The sequence below is a fragment of the Hibiscus syriacus genome, unplaced genomic scaffold (genome assembly GCF_006381635.1).
Source record: "Hibiscus syriacus cultivar Baekdansim isolate YM2019G1 unplaced genomic scaffold, ASM638163v2 tig00109957_pilon, whole genome shotgun sequence".
In the NCBI taxonomy this organism is placed as follows: Eukaryota; Viridiplantae; Streptophyta; class Magnoliopsida; order Malvales; family Malvaceae; genus Hibiscus; species Hibiscus syriacus.
The window spans coordinates 346,684-367,053 of NW_024062539.1; the positions used below are offsets into that span (position 1 = coordinate 346,684).

Sequence of the window (20,370 nt, forward strand, 5' to 3'; positions counted from 1 at the left end):
ATGGGAACATGTCACACGATGAATAATTATTTCTTTAGCCAGTACAATATATAGTGGTCTATACTCACCACCCCAGTCACTTTGAATGGCTTTAACAGACAGATTAAATTATGTAGCAACCATGTTTTTAAACATTTAGAATGCAGTTATGAGCTGGGACTTGTCCTTGAGCAAGTACAACCAAGAGTGTCGAGTGCAAGCATCCACAAGGTAACATAGTACCTGAACCCTTTCGAGGGCATAGGTGTAGGACCCCATAAGTCAGAAAAAATAAGTTAAAATGGTTTAGAATACTCAGTCATCGAGTGTTCAAAAGGCAGTTTGTGACTTTTCCCAACACAACAAGCTGTGAAAATTTTATTGGCATTATTTGAAATGTTTACATGCAATTGATTACAAATAGTTTTCAAAGTTTGAAAAGAGGGATGTCCCAAGCGTCTGGGCCAAAGGTCAAATGCTTCTGAGGTTGTAACCAAACTAGCACTGGCCTGACCTTCAAATTGGCTCCTGTCATCAGCCAGCTCAAATGAGTAAAGACCTTCATTCTGCTTCCCTCGAAGAAGAACATTACAAGTAACTTCATCCCCGAACACAGCAATAATTTGCATAAAATTCAAGGAAGACACGGTTGTCCCTAGCAAGCTTGGACACTGAAAGCATGTTTTTAGTTATCTCAGGCATATGTAAGATGTTAGTTAGTAGTAGTGCTTGAGATCAAGAGGATACCAAAGTATTACCAACAGATTTTATAGGAATGGAAGCACCATTGCCAACAAAGAGATTACATGATCCCCTATAATCAGAGGGTTGTGCAATATTGGTAGTATCCGGTGTTACATGGTGCGTAGCACCAGAATCCACTACCCAGTGCTCACGAGAAGAGGAGACAACATTGGCTTGAGGAAGTTCAGTAGCTCTTCCTTCACCATTGTAGTCATATTGTGTGTTTTCTACAAAATTGATGTCACTAGGACTAGTTTTACGCCAATGTGTATCACTGCCATCACCAAGAAAGTCACGATCGAATTGGTACCAGCACTGCTAAAAAAAGTGACCAACCTTACCACATAGCTGACACTGCATTCGAGGATGACCTCGACCATGTCCTCCTGAGCGACCATCAGCATATGATTTTCGATTTAATTCCTGATTGGATCTCGAGTCAGAGGCAGCATGATTCACAGCCTGTGCCATATTAGCACTCATTGGAAGGCTATCTGCTGAAAACACAAAGCCAACAAGCTGATTTTCAGCATCGATCAACATACTTCTCACAATGTCTAGCGTAGGCTTTTCACGCATGGTGGTTATTACCACCATAAAGGACTGATATTCACAAGGCAACTCTTTGAGGACACTTACAATCTGCTCGACTGGGGCAACAGGACTCCCACACGATTCAAGTGCATCACAAACTTATTTAACAAGGGTAAGGTAAACTCGCATATTGTCATCTCCTTTCTTGAGGGATTGCAATTTGTATAGCATGTTCATCGCTGTTGTGGTAGAGCGATTAGAAAAGAACTAAGTCACCTTATTCCATACAGCAGCCGCTGTCTCGACGCCAATGAATTGAGGTAGTAGTTGTGGACTGATTGTGGACAGTATCCAGGACGCGAGAGCACTTTCCTGGACCATGAAGTCCTCAAAGGCTTCATTTGCAATAACCTCAACATTCTGATCAACAACCGTCTCTGGTGGTGCTGGTATCAAACCATTCAGCAATCTTTCTAAGCGATGACTTCGAATTGTAAGCAGCACTTGCTATTTCCACACCAAGAAGTTAATCTCATCCAATACAACGTTCACTTTCTTGTTAGTGAACACTACCGACCGCATCAGCGAGCCCCCTCCAAAAGTGGAGGAGATATTCGGGCTGTCAAGAGCCATCACCACACCCGAAGCTTAGAAGCCAAGATCTTCAGTGAAAGATACCATATTGGAATGCTACTATGAACTGTAAATTGCAGTTTGTTTTATTGAACTCTGTCTTTTTTTTTCAATGTTTACAAGGCTTTGCTTTATATACACTTGCACAGCTTGCATGCATTCAGCATTAACTGTTGTAACAACTTAGCCGTTATAGTAACAACTATACAACAGCTGCAACAACTTCACAACTGCCTGTTAACAACCAGCCAACCTTGGTGCACATAACGCCTACATCTAACACAGCTTGCTCATTAGTAAACTTTTGTATAGACATCAATCATTTGTGGTGTCTGCAGATCAGTAACATCCAACGACAATGACTTGTTTACTGACAGCAAGGGAGTGTAGGGACACTTTTTTCTGGTGAGCCTCGTCTGCATAATGCGATGCGTCCCATTTTCTGTTGTTTCATTTTTTTTTTTTGGGCGATCGATTCATTGGTGGGGTGACGAAGAAGAAGAAGGCACACAACACATGATTTTTTTTAATTTTAATTATCACGTAACATTTTTGTTAAGGGGTTTATGATAGTTAACGATTGAGAGACATAAACTGAACGGACCAATAACGTAAGAGATTAAACATACTTAATTTTGAACTGATGAGCAAAATCAATCAGACTAAAAACAAAAAGGAAATATTCGTATAGTTTATCATTATTTTATTTAAAAATCACATAAAAGTATGAAATAAGAAACATAATTATAATAATATCTCTATTAATATTTTTAAAAAAAGAATTTTTTCAATATTCCTTAACTAAGTTAGCATCAGGTTAACACCAACTAATTAAATTTAAAAAATAAACATTAATAGAGATAAATGTTGATAATAATAGCCATAAGTGTTAAATATAATTATAGAATATATTGTATTTTTTTATTGAAAAATTAATGCAAATATTAAAAAATAGTAAAAATCTCGAACATAATCTGTAAAATTTACATAAAAGAAAAAATAATTAAATTTTAACATACTTAACCATATAAAGTGATAAGCTTTAGATATTGAAGTAGCCAACGAAAACAAATTATCAAAATATAAAAGGGAATTTGAGTAGGAGCCAATCCGGAAAAGTAGAAGAAATTAAAGGGACATTCGTGTAAAATGGAAAGAAGAAAAAGACTAACAGCACTTCATTTCATCCCATCTATAAACCCTGCAAACAAAAAATGGAGAAAAAAATAGAAAAGGGAAAAGGTCCAACTCGAAAGTCAATCGCCGGAAACGCCGTCGTTTGTAACGTCAACGTTTTCGCCAATCGGTCTGAACATTTGCTAGCAAATGCATAAAAAACCATGGTGCGAGGCTTCAGCTTTTCTGTAATAGTTGTCATCTCGACCATCGTTTTTATTTACCATTCTACGGTCGTTATTTTCATTGATCACTGGCTTGGTCTAATGGCCTCTCCTGGCTTGGTCTAATGGCCTATCCTGGCATCATGAACGCCGTTGCTTTTACCGTTGTTGCTTTCATGTATGTGTTGAATTACGCCTTTGCCATCTTCGCGGATCCGGATCGGGTTCCTTCTTTTTTCATGCCCGACATTGAAGATCCCGAACTTCCTATCCACGAGACCAAACGCAAGGTACGCTAAAAATCAGACAAAATGCTTGATTTTGTCTGCCGAGGATGCTTCTGTTTCCTGTCTAATTACCACAAAGGATTGATTTTGGTATTTTGGTTACATTTTGGATGGAGTTTTACATTTTTAATAAAAAAATACCAATTTCTCCAATGTGGGTTTGTTAGAAATGAAGAGATTCATGTTGGGGGTTTTGGCATTCTCATGATTATTGCATGCAAATTAGCGAATTTTTAGAGGTGGAGCAGATTAGCAAATTTTGCATGAGGTAAAAAAGGAGGATCTTTGGTGGTCTGATCATTTGGTGAAATTTTTGGAATTCTGGAAGAATGTGATGTGTATTTACCAAAATGGCTGGCATGTATTGTGTAAAAAGATGCCAAATAAGGAGAGGAGCTAAATGCATTGTCGAAAGGCATTTGAATCTGTGATGAGTAGTATACAGAAAATTGAGTGGAAACAATTAGTCCAGGTAACGCGTTAGTAGATTTGGGTAAACCTGAATGAGTTTTAAATGGTCTAAGGAAACCATTTATGAGTTTTGGGCTAAGATATAATTGTTTTGATTTAGGCTTGAGCCCAATAAGACTTAAAAGGGTATTTTTAAAGTGTGCATCAAATAAGAAGGACTAGGAGTGCAATTTTCCCCTGAGAGATTTCAAAGGTTGATTTCCCTTAATTGTTTGATAAAGTCATGGCATAGAGCATTCACCAAATTGGGAAGAAATCCTTCCATCTCTTTTTCTTCACTATCCTTTGTCTTCTTCCTCATTTCTTCTTCTTTTCTCTTTGGTTGTGAGAAATTTAAAAGTGGGAACTTTGTTGGGTTACTCTCCTAATCCGAAATTAAGAATATAAGATTGGTAATCATCTCCTCTAGAGCTTCAAAATGAGCTCTTAACCTTGAAGTTTGGCCATGGTGGCCAAGGTTGGGTTTAAGGAGGGTTTTAAGTTCTAGAGCTTAGGAAGAACTATAGAATGTTTCTAAACCTTAAAAACCTTACTTCTAATGTTCTAAGCCTTTGAGAGAGTTAATAACTCCCTTACATTTGCTTATTCTAGTGAGAGAAGTGGGTGAAAGTTATATGGCCAAGGCAAAGGAAATGAGACTCTTGGTTGAGCTTGAGGTCATTTTTGTAGCTCTTAGGTAAAAGGTAACATATTTCTAACTTCTCTTTATTGCTTGTAGTTCAAAATATAGAGTTTTGATGCATGTTGTGTGCTTGAGCCTTTGTATGCATTTGGGTGGGGGATTTAAGCATGAAAATGGGATTTTTTGTTGTTAAAGCTTAAAGTGATGACCTTTCATGTTCCTTGCATACTAAATAGGCCTTAAACACTAAATGGGGATGTTTGGGGTACCTTAGGAGTGATTTGGAAGTGTTTTCATGAGTGGAAACAGAGGTTCTGGGTCGAGAGTATCGGTACTGTTCTTCGTGGGAGTCTGAAAAATTTTAATAAGAGTGAGAGGGTATCGATACTTACTAGGGAGTATCAATATTGTTCGTGCGATATCTTTACCACGGGGATTAGTATGGATGCTCAGGGTTTTAAATCGATTTTAGTATGCAATTTTGGTACTGATACTCAAGGGAGTATCGATACCAATGGGGGTAGTATCGATACTCCTAATAAGGAGTATACAGAAAATTGAGTGGAAACAATTAGTCCATGTAATGCCCCGATACTCGGGTTAGTAGATTTGGGTAAACCCGAATAAGTTTTAAATGGTATAAGGAAACCATTTATGAGTTTTGGGCTAAGGTATAATTGTTTTGATTTGGGCTTTAGCCCAATAAGACTTAAAAGGGTATTTTTAAAGTGTGCATCAAATAAGGAGGATTAGGAGTACAATTTTCCCCTGAGATATTTCAAAGGTTGATTTCCCTTAATTGTTTGATAAAGTCGAGGCCGAGAGCATTCTACAAATTGGGAAAAATCCTTCCATCTCTTTTTCTTCGCCATCATTTGTCTTCTTCTTCCTTTCTTCTTCTTTTCTCTTTGATTGTGAGAAATTTAAAGGTGGGAACTTTGTTGGGTTACACTCCTAGTCCAAAATTGTAATGCCCCAAAAATTGTATAAGGGATTTTATTGAAAAGATTTTAAATTTGGGGATTTAATTGAATAAATGCTAAAATATGAGAAAATGATTGGGAATAGTGTTTTGAACTAAATTGTATAAAAAGATGAATAAAGAGGGCACTTTGGTCTTTTAGGAGGAAAATTAAAATATATCTTTATTAGGGATTTAAAAAGGGGAAAAAGAGGAAAGTTGATATATCTCTCTTTTCTCTTCTTCCCCGTGGACAAGCTCTTCGTATAGGAAAGGTGAGATTTCAATTTGATAGTTTATCCTTTTATTTTTTGTTAGTTATTGAAGCTTTGAGCATGATAGAAGATTAAGGAAGGATTAGATGGGATTAAAACTATGAGATAAGGGAAATATTAGAGATTTCAGAAAATGTTTTTTAAATGATATGTTGATATATATGAGTGATTATTGTTGTTTATTGGTAGAATTGACTTGTCAAAGAGGTAAATGAGAGATTAGAAGCATTGGATAGGATTAAGAACACATTAGGAAAAGTGTTGTGATTCTTAGAATTTAATGTTCTTGGATGATGTTAGATGTTTTGAGAAACAAAATGAAGGAAAATTAGTTTGGATAATTAAAGAAGAGTTCAATAGGATTGTAGGGTGTAAGCATGACGAAATTTGACCCCATTAGAGTGATATTTGAACTAAAAACTGGAAATTCTGGGTACGAGTATCAGTACTGATAGAATAGTACCGATACTATAGGCAAAAATTTGATAGTATCGATATTGATTCAATCGGTATTGATACTGAAAGGGAACTATCGATACTGAAGGGAAGGTATCGATACCATTTCAAAACAGAATACAAAAATGGTATCGATACCATAGCATAGTATCGGTACCATAGTATAGTAGTATCGATATCATGGTAGGGGTATCAATACTATGGAGTTATAAATGTTAAAAATAGGTTGATATTGTTATAGAAAGTTAATGATATGTCCTTTTGAGTATTGTTTAAGTATAATGGTTAGGAAATATACTAATATTGGGTATGATACATGTTTTAATGGATACTCTCAATAAAAATAAGGAATAATGACTAAAGATAAAAATGGAGAAAGAAAAGTATAAAGAAAGATAGGTACGCTAAGCGTACTAAAAATAAATAAGATAATTGTGAATGGAATAAGGTTTAACAGAGGAGGATTATAGGATCCTTTAAGAATATACGTTTTAGTATGAACTAAATAAATATGATATACATATCTATACATAAAGATTTCTTTACAGTATTATATCTCACTAAGTAAATACTTAATGTGTGTTGCTTACACGTGTAGGTAAAAGAAGAGACAAATCAAATAAGGAGTGCAGTAGTAGCAATGGATATCATCAATTAAGGTTGACCCTCATCAGTAACGGTTGGACAATCATGTTTATTTTGAACAGTTGTTGGCATGTAATCGAATTAAAAGAAAAATGCTCTGGAATATATGTAATGTGGAATTTTGGTATTATAGTTCAATGACTGTTTTATAATTGTACTTAAATGTTTTAATTTAAAAAAATTGAAACAAATTTTTAAGGGTTTTTAAAAGACAAAATGTTTTATAAGTGATGTGACATATGTATTTCGTGAACGGAAAGGTATACGGGATATGGGTGTTACAGAAATTAAGAATATAAGATTGGTAATCATCTCCTCTAGAGCTTCAAAATGAGCTCTTAACCTTGAAGTTTAGCCATGGTGGCCAAGAATTGGTTTAAGGAGGGTTCTAAGTTCTAGAGCATAGGAAGAACTCTAGAACGTTTCTAAACCTTAAAAACCTTACTTCTAATGTTCTAAGCCTTTGAGAGTGTTAATAACTCCCTTACATTTGCTTATTCTAGTGACAAAAGTGGGTGAAAGTTCTAAGGCCAAGGCAAAGGAAATGAGAATCTTGGTTGAGCTTGAGGTCATTTTTGTAGCTCTTAGGTGAAAGGTAACATATTTATAACTTCTCTCTATTGCTTGTAGTTCAAAATATAATTTTTTTTATGCATGTTGTGTTCTTGAGCCTTTGTATGCACTTGGCTGGGAGATTTAAGCATGAAAAATGGGATTTGTTGTTGTTAAAGCTTAAGGTGACGACCTTTCATGTTCCTTGCATACTAAATAGCATTAAACACTAAATGGGGATGTTTTAGGTACCTTAGGAGTGATTTGGGAGTGTTTTAACGAGTGGAAACAGAGGTTTTGGGTCGAGAGTATCGGTAATGTTCTTCGTGAGAATCTGAAAATTTGAATAAGAATGAGAGGGTATCGATACTTACCAGGGAGTATCGATGTTATTCATACGATATCGATACCACGAGGATTAGTATCGATACTCGGGGTTCTAAATCGATTTCAGTATGCAATTTTGGTACTGATAATCAAGGGAGTATCGATACCAATAGGGGTAGTATTGATACTCCTAATAAGGGTATCGATATTGGGACATTTTCCAAAACATCGAATGCAATTTTGGTATCGATACCTGAGAGAGTATTCATACCTAAGGGAGTGAATATCGATACTCTCAGGTGAGTATCGATCCTCCTAGGTGAAACCTTAGACAAATTTGGTGGGTGATTCGAGAGAGATGATTTGGGGTTCTTTAAAAGGGTTTACTCTTCCATAAGAATAAAAGTGAAACCTGAATAATTGTGTGATAACATAAGGTTTTAATGAGTTAAGATTTTATAAGACTTGTGCATTTGTTTGATGCTCTAGAACCGACGAGGACACCCGAGTTACATAATGAAGCTAGATGAATGAGTAAATATTATCTAGATATATCCAATCTAGTTCTTAGGCACTTAAAATACTAGTTGGATGTTGTGCCGATTCTATGTGACCCAGACACGTCCCGAGTACTCTAGAGGAGTAGAATATTCAGGCAAGTGTTGATGCTTCGTGGCCCGGACTTGACCCAAGTGTTAAGGAGACACTGATGCTATGTGACCTAGGTCTTCCTTAAGAGTTGTCATAAGTAAGGAGGGGTGTGAGTTCCGTCATGCTAAGTGACCCCGAACTACACCATGATACTTACTGTTTGTTTGAGTGTTGCATTTGCTCTTGATTATACTATATTATGCTTATATGTTGGATGCATGTAGTATAGTCTGGTTATTTATGTGGTACTGAGCTTGTGAGCTCAGCGTATGGAATTTGTTTCCATGCGCAGGTCCTTAGGTGCTAGATCGAGGAGCATGTTACCGATTCAGAGCTTTCCAAACTCGACCTTTTCAGAGTACGTCTCAAGTATTTAGTGGGCATGTACTATCATAGACCCTTATTTGTAATTGAATCGTAAACTCTGTATTTTGATTACTAATATATTTTGGAGACTTATGTATGGAGTTCCCCGTATTTCAAATGCTTATGTTTTGTATTTACATGGTATTCGGATTTTCTAGATAATATTTGATGAAACGTTTTCAAAAAACTGGTTAGCCACTTATATAGTTTCGTGTGACATCATAATTCAATGATCTTCGGATTGAATTGGATTAGAGTGTTACAGTCCATTAGTGTGCGAAAGAAAGCATTTTGAAACTAGGCCCTTTTGCTGCCCTGTATTCAGGAATCAGGAGTTTGATTGATACTCTGCACGGTAGAATGCCCTTATCATTGCAGCAACATTCAGAGAATGTCGCTTCGGCATGTTTGTACGTTCAGCCTTAGTCATGTTGAATTCTGTTGTGTTATTTCATTATTAATTATACCATAGACTGTTATTTTGGCGCTACACGATTTGTGTTATGGTAAGGCTCCAGCTGTCATTGATTTCTATCCTAGCTACCAGTACTTTTATTGCTACCATCCAGAGAATGTTTGTTTTCCGTAGGTTATAATTGTCAAATGGATAACTGAAATGCATACGTTGACGTAATTGTGCGTCATGTTTGATCTCACATAATAATATTGACTTTACTTGGAACCAGAACAATTGAAAAAAATTTGGTTTCCCTGTTTGCTTGAGTCTTGTTTTTTTTTCAAAGATCGATTGCCATTTTTATGCTTGTTAAGGATTTGTTCGAAACTTATAAGTCAAAATAATCTCAATGGGACAAAATTCACATGTAAGTGGCGTTAAATCCTCTTAAGTTGGGTTGACTCCTCTAGAAAGTATGCTTCAACCATTGAAATATTGAGAATAAACGTGGTCAATGAAATTTCATTGCATTTGGGAGGTTAATAGACCTATGTTTTAATTGCATGGCTTTATTTTGTTCATCTATTTCTAGATTGTGACCTTTGTTCAGAATGTTTTGTAGGGAAGGGATTTGAGATTTTGTCAAAAGTATTCTTGTTTTAAGCCTCCTCGTGCACATCACTGTCGTGTTTGCAAAAGATGCATTTTGAGAATGGTATGTTCAATCTATTTTAATATTCGTTCATTTCTCAAATGCCCTCAATAATAATGCTCTTAAAGTGCTCCTCTTGATTACAAGGATCACCATTGCATTTGGATAAATAATTTTGTCGGCCATGCCAACTACGATGTTTTCTTCGTCTTCGTTGTATGTGCCGTGATTGCTTGCATCTATTCTCTGGTATGTCATATCAAAATAACATTTATTTCTCCTTTGATCTTGAAATTGTCTTTTCTGATTTATGAAAGCTCTTTCTTATGCTTCTAATACGTACTTATCGCCTTGTACTAAGTACCTCTTCTTCCTTTGGATTGATATGTGTCATGGTCCTTTTCTCATTTATCTCTTCTCTTCTCTTCTCTTAAATATCAGGTTTTACTCGTGGCGAGCTTAACTAATGATTCCCATAATGATAAGCAGCAAAGTGCGGATTCCTTCAGAATCACATACGTAATGTGAATGATTACCTACCCTTTAGTGCTAGAGTTTACGATATCTATGATAAGCTTATAACTTACCATTTTCAGGCTATTTCTGAACTGTTGCTAGTCCCCTTAAGTATAGCTTTAAGCGTTCTCCTGGGTAGGCATATCTACCTTATTTTGCAAAATAAGACCACAATTGATGTAATTAGGATTATTTTTCATTGTATTATGCTTATCTACTTTACTTTTGCATTGAGAACAATCCTTTTACTTATTTCCTTGAATTTTATTTTTAAATTTGGTGGTGCCTTTGAAAATCTAACCACGGTAATAACCAGTAATGAATCTTCTCCTCTCCCTTTTACATGCTGATGGACGTAAGATGTTGCATTGATGGATTTTAGAAGACTTGGATATTAGGATTTTTGCCTTGATATAGAGACTTCTTTGCTGTTAGCTTTAGATTATAGCTTCTGGGTGTTTGAAATACACTCCGTCTTATTTTCTTGTAAGTGTAGACACTAAGTTTTGTCCCGTTATTATTATTCTTATTCTTATTATTATTAAATAATAATAATTACAAATAAACATTACAGGCCCAATAGCAGACCCAAAAGCCCATTTACAAAACAAAACCCAGATCAGCCCAACATACCAACCCGATCCAGAACCCGAGTTGACCCGAGACCTGATCCGGCCCAGACGACTCAGAAGGCCCAAATGGCTAGGGTTTCTAAACCCTATCTCCAATATCACCAACTCTATCAGTAGTTGGATCTGGAGAGATCCAACGATCAAAGATGATCCAGCAGAAACCGTAGGGTTTCACCAACCCTAGGGTTATTTCGCCCGCCGCCTCTAGATGTTCCAACCAGTCGCTGCCACGACGCCGCTACCTCAACCGAAGCCTCCAGAAGATTCAAGGAAGGCGCACACATCGCAACCCCTTGGTGAGTCACCACCATAGCTTCGGTGACTCACTGAGGCTTCCCCTATTACTCGGTCCAAGGCGAGCATTGTGGTGGCCTATAAAAGGCCATCGATCTTGCAAGAAGAAAAAAAACAACAGCCATTTCGAACAAGAAAAAAAACCAAACCAACGGCAATCAAAAGATATACGAGCAACCAACACAGCAATCAACAACAAAGAACATACGCAAAAAGAAAGGAAGAAACTCACCGTATTGTAGTCAGAACATCGTCGAAGAGTAAAAAACCAAAGGTAAACTTGTAGATCTATACCGATTTACTGATATTTAGGCTAAAAAAGGCTCAGATTTTGGTTTAGAAAAATAAGGGCTTCGATTTGGGGTAATTTGTAAATTTCGGCCATCATGAACAAATTTAAGCATCATACTCGAAAGACTTACTTCAATCTCGAGTGAGATAAAATTTATGTTTCAAGTGAAACTGTCTCAAGCGAGACAAATCTTTGCTTTGAGAATAATTATCTCGAGTGAGATAATTTTTCTATTTCAAGTGAAACCTATCTCAAGCGAGACAAATCTTTTCTTTGAGAATTATTATCTCGAGTGAGATAATTTTTCTGTTTCAAGTGAAACCTGTCTTAAGCGAAACAAATCTTTTCTTTGAGAAAAAATTATCTCGAGTAAGATAATTTTTCTATTTCAAGTGAAACCTATCTCAAGTGAGACAAATCTTTCTTCGAAAATGTTTAATCTGAATATGACTGCTCCTTCTCATTGAGGAAGTCTTTTTTGACTTTTAATCTCATTATTTCCTGAAATATCTAAAATTGTATCTAAATGCAACTATCCTAAACGTCCTCATGAGAATATAAAATATCCTTTAGAAAGACAAGATTTCAAGAGAAATTTTAAGGGTACCCTCATGAGAGGAAAAATTCAAATTTTTATTGCATAAGATTATGGATGTTTGATGCAATGATGCAAAATCATGTATGTATATGTGTATGTGTATGTGTATGCTGATGCATGTTTTCTCGACTAACGACAGTGAAGAGGTGCTCAAGCAATCTTGGTTCTCTTCCTGATCTGTTCGCCTTCATTCTTCTTCCACACCAAGGTGTACCATTGCATTTCTTTGCAAAAATCTACTTTTTTTTTTTTTTTGCTCCCTAACATTCAAGTTCTTTTCTCCAATTTTGTTCTTGATAAAACTGGCTTTCTTTGCCTAGACTTGTGTAGAAATCCAATAAAACTTTTATTTTTGAAAAGATAATTTATTATCTTTGAAGAATGTAGATGTAAATATTCCAAATTCAGCAGAGATTAATTAGAAAAACAGCATCTGTTCTAATTTGACTCTTAAACCACATCACAATGAGGATTTATCCTAATTCCTTTCATGTCTCCACATCTAATTAGATCTTGAACAAAGTCATTCAAACCATATCATGGCAAGATGTTTAAAAACAACCTATCGTTTAACGTTAGTTGGCTCCACTAGTTTCTTGTTGTTAAAATTTCAGCGCCTCTTTGTGGAAAGAAATTTTCATTGTTTCTTACTTCAAACCTTAGGGTCGAAGAAAACAAACTTCATCTTGGTTTAATAAATAGAAACCATATGATTGCAACATTGGTTCAGCACCATAACCACTGGTTCATAAAACATTTGACAACACATTCATTCTTTCTTGTGGCTTTTTCCTAGATTTCTCAATGATTGAACTCTTTGCATAGTGTTCGGAGCTTTTGTAGGATGTTATAAGGACACTTAAGAACAAAGCTCAGTGGGAATACAAGTGGGACGCTTTGGCTTGCCAGCATTAAATCACCATAATAATGCAATTTTTTGTCTCATAGGAAATATTTGCTCAAATCAATGATCTTTCTATAAGATGATATAGGCCTTCAACATGCCCCAATATTTGTTGATACGAACGTTCAAAATGTGTTCAACATTACTTCTTGCTAATGTGAGCCTTTAAAATGCCTCAACATGAGCTTTCAAAATGCCCTACATGGATCATTTCTGTCTGAAATGAGCCTTCAAAATGCCCCAAACTTTCATATTAATGTGATCTTTCAAAATGCCCCACATGGATCATTTCTAGTTAAAATGGGCTTTCAACATGACCCTTTAGAACAAGGTAATCCTTCTTGATGAGTTGTTGATAATGTCACAAGAGAGCGTTACAAGTTTAATTCTCTAGACTTTCTAGCTTCTTAGACCACTTGCTTTCAAGAATGTGAAATGCTTCATCATTTTGGCCTCGTTTATTCTTTTTCTCAAATATAGGTAGAATAGGCATCAACTTACTTCAAGAACCTTCCTCATTTGAGATTGTCTTGTTTGAAAATGTTTTTCCTCCTTTCTTTATCAAAGAATGAAAGAATTTTGTAAGGTATTGCTTAATTTAGGTTCACAATAGAATCAAATCATAAGCATAAATTAAAAAAATATCAAAAGAATCAACAACTCTTTAATGTTCTAGAGTTATAACTCTTTGACAAGTATCAAAATTTGGGTTGGTTTCAGGATAGCTTTCCTATTTTCTATGGTTACATTTATTTAAGATGTCAATCTTCTCTCGCTCTTTGTGAACTTTGACACATGCCTCACTTTCATGACTTGGTATTTTAACCGGATGCAGACAAAATGACGCAACTAGCATAGCCAATTACTTAGACTTCCTAGAATACCTCTATTTTAGTTCTCTGGAATCTTCCATTTAGACTCCTCTAACCAAAGCAGTAGGAAAATATTGGTCTAAAAACGAAATTTCTGAGTGCTTGTGTGAGGTTAACTATAATAGGTGTTTATTAACTCCCTTATTCCATTTTTACAGCAACTTCTTTGCCATTTTGGCTATCTGAATTCAGCTTTATTGCAATGTTTTTAACTTATCCATAAATTCAGGGTGATTAACCAATTATTTTAGAGGGACAACTCAATCTTGGGTATACAGCTCCAACTTCTTAAGCTTGTTAAGAAGAAACTGTTATAGTCTACGTGTTTTGGTGGAAGTCATAAAATCTCTTCGTTGGAGTTCAATTCTCAAGCAACTGACTTAAACTAGATTTACCTATTTGTGAAGATTACGTTCATCATCGAACGTCATCAATAGAAAAGTAGTCTAGTCGGTTTTGTAATGTAATAAACAAACAATGCCCCATGTTTAACGTTCCTATATATAAATACCAAGTCTTTTGTCTAATTACTTTCAATAGGAGAAGGCTATCTCATATTTGTAAGAGGAGGATATTTGAGTGTATTTCTTTTGATGTAAGGTCAAGGGTTTTTGTTTTACCAGTTTTTAATCTTGATACTTTGTCAAATATTACAACTCTAATAATTTAAAGATTTTTTAATATAATTGGTATTCAAAGAACTACAAGATTGTAAAATAGATTCAATGCCCATAACCTTAAAAGAAAATCACATTTATTTATTACAAAAAGGAAAAGAAAGGAACAAAAACAAGTTCAAACAAGAAACTGAAAATAGAATGTACTACAGTAGTAGATAACAACTTCTACTTGTTTACTTAGCTTGCCCTATCATTCCTCGAATGTCCATGCCCCTGATTCAATTAAATTATGAACCTTACGCTTCAATGCCGCACAATTCTCAGTAGTATGCCTCGAGCTTCCCATGTGGTAGCTACATATTGCATTAACATCACACCCTTCAGGAAATGTGGGTTCTTTTGGTTTAAACTGAACTGGAGTCACAAGATTCTGCTGAACTAGTAATGGGAGCAATTCTTCATATGTTATTGAAATTTCACCGATAGGAGCCTTCTCTATGGTCATTCTATAAGGTTTGGTCCCATGATTAGCTGAATAAGACCTCACTGTATTGATCTCAGCTTCTTTCTCGATGTCAGTATTGTCAGCCTCTTATCCTGTCATTCTTAATAGCTATTTCGATCATTTCTCCACAAATGACGATGTCAGAGAAATTCTAAGTGGCAGCCCCTATCATGTGATTAATATAAGGAGATTTTAATGTATTGATGAACAAAGTAGTGAACCCCCTTTCAGTCATTGGTGGATGCACTTGAGAAGCAACGTCCCTCCATCGTTGTGAATATTGTCGAAAGCTCTCGTTGCACTTCATATTCATTTTTTGCAGCATTGTTCGATCAGGGGCCATATCAGCCATGTGCTTGTATTGACCCAAAAAGGCTTGAGCTAAGTCTTTCCAATAACGGATTTGAGTACGTTTTAGCTGATTATACCATTTGGAAGCAGATCCAGATAAACTATCTTGAAAATAGTGGATCAACAACTCCTCATTCTCCACAAAGTCAATCATGCGACGACAGTACATGGTGATATGATATGAAGGGCATGTGGTCCCATTATACTTCTCGACTGGAACCTTGAACTTTGTTGGGAGAACCAGGTCTGGGACCAGACTTAGCTCTTTGGTGTCAAACCCATAAAATGACTCAGCCATCTCTCTAGATTTTATCACCTTATTATCAGTACAAAATTCATCTGGCTTCAACCAAGAAGCAGTAGGATAGTTAGTGGTGAACGAAACTCCAGCTTGATATTATGGGTTCTTAACAGTGAAGTAGACAAGTGGTTGGATTTTGTGATGCACAGAGGTGTTCCTCGGAATGTGAACAGGTGTAACACCTAGAGGATATGTGGGGTTTTCAACAAGGTTATTTCCAACGGTCAAATGTTTCCCAAACATTTCTTCTATCTTATTCAGTAGATCGAGCTGAGATTTTGTGATATCGTTTTCAATTTGTGCCAACTTTCTCCTCACTTCTTCTTGCATCTCTTTCTGCTCTTTCTCCATTTTGGCTAGCCTATCCTCAGTTTCTTTAGAAATTTTCTTGTGTCGTGTGGATGCTAAGCATTCTTGCTACAACTAAGAACCAATATCACTTTGGTCGAAATTCTTATTTTAATGAATGAATGTTTTAATGCATTATTTGGGGATGTATTGAGCAATACAAATGTAATGCAAAATGAAAATTAATAGAAAAATTAACTAATAATAATTAATAATCATAAAAATCCTAGCTTCATGCAATCTAATTCCATACTTTTTTGGAAAATAAAGTAATATTATGTAAAAAAAATTAAAAAAAGTCAACAAACTTTCCCTTGTGTGCTAACCTTACGAAATTCTTTTTTAGGTTAGGTTATAAGGTAAAAAGGGTCATCGAATTGTCTTTGTTGATGCCCTATTGGGCTACCAAACCCTTAATCTTGGTCCATTATAGACTTTCAGATTGAGTTCAAATCGAATGAACACACTTCCTTATGTCCATTCGGAGGTGAAAACCATACGAGGAACATAAGGTGTGAGCTCAAGGAATGGTCCCCTATCCCCTACAGAGGTGAAAACCACATGAGGGAGTAGTTTCTCATTCAAACTAAATAGGATAGAGTGGGATTTTAGCTCATGTCATGATAATGTAGTGCACAATGTGTGAGGAAAAGAAAAAAGAAAAATCAATGTACAACACATAAATTTATTCTTTAACTCTAAGGACACATAATTAAATCTGAAAACATTAACAAACAAGTTAGTACAACTATTTAATTGTTAATAAATTCACAAAAATAATGGTTATTCAAGGGAAAATTAAATTAACCAACTTATAATTTATTATAAAGACAACTAATAAGTAAACTAGTGGCTTGACTCTCTAAAACAATTTGTCCTCAGCGGAGTCACCAAGCTGTCGAGACCATTTTTTTCCCGTTGAAAACAAGTGTTGTTATTTTCTAAATCTCGTCTCAAAAAAGTAAGTGTTTTTCTTCTTGCATAAGATAAAACACAAATTGAGAAGTCGCCACCAATCAATTCTCGAGGTGTGATGCGTCACCAAAACCGCTTGGTTATTTTAATAAAATTTATAAAAATGTTATTAAAACAACAAAAAAGGGGTCTCCTTACCATAAAATGAGTTTGGGAGTCGGTTACGTGTGGGGAAGGATTAGCACCCCCACAACACCCAAAATTGGTATCTTTGTTCATTAATTAATGTCTTTACAATAAATTTACAAATCGAATTTAATTCAATTTTATGATCCCTCTAAAATCATTAAGGGTACTATTTTATACCAATAGTCATTTAAAATATATTCCTAATCAGTTAAGGAAATATTTTATGAATTATTTTATTTTCCAAATACATGTAATAACTATAATGATTAAAATATTAAAATATTAAAATTCTAGGTTACTATTAATACACACTTAATATATGAAATATTATAATAGTAAATAACCCAAAAAATATTATTTAAAATTAAAACATTAAAGATTAGGGATTAAATTATAAAATATAAAAATTAATGGCCATAATTAGAAACATCATAAAATTTAAGTAGTAACAGTGTAATTTACCCTAATTACTATTCAAATTAAAATATAATTTACTAAAATTATAAGGACTAAAATAGATATTTTACCTTAAAATATATAAATATAATGTTAAGGACTAAAAAGAAATAAAATAAAAGGTGAATGCTGAATTAAAATGCACAGAAAATCAATTCAGTGACTAAAATGGAATTTTACAAAATGTCAGGTACTGCGGACATAATTTACCCATTAATGAAATTACGCAGATACCCCTCCCCAAAACGACATCGTTTGGAGAGGGATATTTATACCTAAATTTGGCCTTTAAGGGCCTTAATTCTTCTCATTTTTTTTCCTTCTCTTTTTTTTCCTTCTCTCTCTTGAGACTCTCTAAACTCCCTCAATGGAGGGAGAGTCGGTCACCGGCCGACCGCCGACAGCCACCGCCTACCCCAAATCGAAGCCTTTATTTTTCTAAACCGAAATCTGAGCCTTTTTTAGCCTAAAGATCAGTAAATCGATCTAGATCTACAAGTTTACCTTCAGTTTTTCGACTCTCCGACGATGTTCTGACGATAATACGGTGAGTTTCTTCCTTTCTTTTCTGCTTCTGTTCTTTGTTGTTGATTGCTGTGTTGGTTGCTCGTATATCTTTTGCTTGTTGTTGGTTTGGTTTTTTTTCTTGTTCAAAATGGTTGTTGGTTTTTTTCTTCTTGCAGGATCGATGGCCTTTTATAGGCCACCACAATGCTCGCCTTTGATCGGGTAATAGGGGAAGCCTCGATGAGTCACCGAAGCTATGGTGGTGACTCACCGAGGGGTTGCAACGTGTGCGGCCTTCCTTGAGTCTTCTGGAGGCTTCGGTTGAGGCGGCGGTGTCGTGGAAGCGACTGGTTTGACCATCTGGAGGCGATGACCGAAATAACCCTAGGGTTGGTGAAACCCTAGGGTTTCTGTTGGATCATCTGTGATCGTTGGATCTCTCCAGATCCAACGGCTGATAGAGTTGGCGGTGCTGGAGATAGGGTTTAGAAAAACTAGCCATTTGGGCCTTCAGAGTCGTTTGGGCCGGATCAGGTCTCGGGTCAACTCGGGTTCTGGATCGGTTTGGTATGTTGGGTTGATCCGGGTTTAGTTTTGTAAATAGGCTTCTGGGTCTGTTGTTGGGCCTGTAATGTTTATTTATAATTATTATTTAATAATAATAATAATAATAATAACTGGACAAAAACGTAGTGTCTACAGTAAGAATTCTCAATATTCCAATTATTAACCTGCCTACTATGGTGATCTGGTTATCTAGGCCGGCTGAGGCAGACCAACACTAGATTGAACTTCATTAACTTGGTTCAGTTTTTGCCTTGTTTTATTCTCAATATTTATAGAAGGTTGGAACATCGTTATAGCTCGTATTTCACTGTTTCCATCTGTTTGTTCTAGGTATTGGGGCAAGTATCTTCTGCTGGATATGTCCCTTATCCATAGAAAATATGTGCTTCATCAACCTCAAAATGAAGTTTCGATTTCCTTTTTTTCTACATTGCCTTGGCAATAACAAAAAAAAATTATGCTTGAAGGATCGATAAATGCTTACCTTTTGAAACTCCATGGAAAAGAAGAAGAAAAAACGGAATTAGGAAAAGTCAATCACTTTTCGTTGCAAGTAAGTCTTGAAACCGTCGCTACGAGCGATAATCATTGAGGATGTGAAAAGGTACCTTCTAACTTGTCAATTAACCAGACAAAGCACACTCAAAATAGAAATAGGGTTGGTGGGGTGTTACTTTTTTTTCACCTCTCAACTCTTACGCCGTTTTAAGCATATGGTTTGTAGGTGGTTTACTGGTAGGTTTTGTAATTTGACACATGCATGTCCATATAGAGGGCATCATTGTGCAAAATCAAGACAGAAAAAGTGTATCAATCATGTAAGTTTCTGTAATATCAAATTTAACTCTAAAACACAACTAAAAGTTTCTGTAAGTTGTTTGTTTTTTTTCCTTTTAGCTCGATACAATCACTCTTCTTCTTCCTCCTCTTTTATCTCTTTGTCTCATCCCCAATTGTAGCTCAGTGCAAAGAGGTTTATTTATTTAATGTCTTTATCTCATAATTAGCTATATTATTTAAAATTGAGTGTGTTGAGGAAGTTGTTACTATTGCTAGTTTGTATCTTCATATGTGTCTATCATAGTTACAAGAAATTGGAACGAACTTTGATCAAAATGAAGCTAATTATGTATTTGATTTTTGTTTTTGTTTTTTTTCGTTGTTTAATCATTATAAATTGGCTTAATTAAAAATTAAGCGCTCAAACTATACCACTTTTCCCAAATAGGTGTCCAAACTTTTTTTTTGAATCTTTCAGGTATCTAACGTTACAAACGTTACCACTTTAGGCATCTGGGACATAACAATCGTTGAATTTCACGGTTAAGTGATGTGTGTCACGTTCTATTAACTTTAAATTTTTTATTTAAAATAAAATTAAAATTATATATTTTTAAAAAACCCTAAAATTTTGAAGAACTTTAAAAATTTTCAAAACTTTGAAAACTCCAATTTCAATCCTTAAACCCACATTGGCCATTATCGTTTGACGTCGATTGGACCCCCACTAGAATTTGTACCCTACAACAGGCCAAACTCGACCACAAACATTGCGTCTTCGATGAAGAAAACGACAAAATCATGACCCGAAATTGCTCTCTGACGAATTCA

At 35.4% G+C, this 20,370-nt stretch overlaps 1 pseudogene; it reads left to right on the forward strand.

The window, feature by feature from the left end:
• Positions 1-3,230: 3,230 nt before the first annotated feature.
• Positions 3,231-19,235, forward strand: LOC120211011 (annotated as a pseudogene).
• The last annotated feature ends 1,135 nt before the right edge of the window (positions 19,236-20,370 follow it).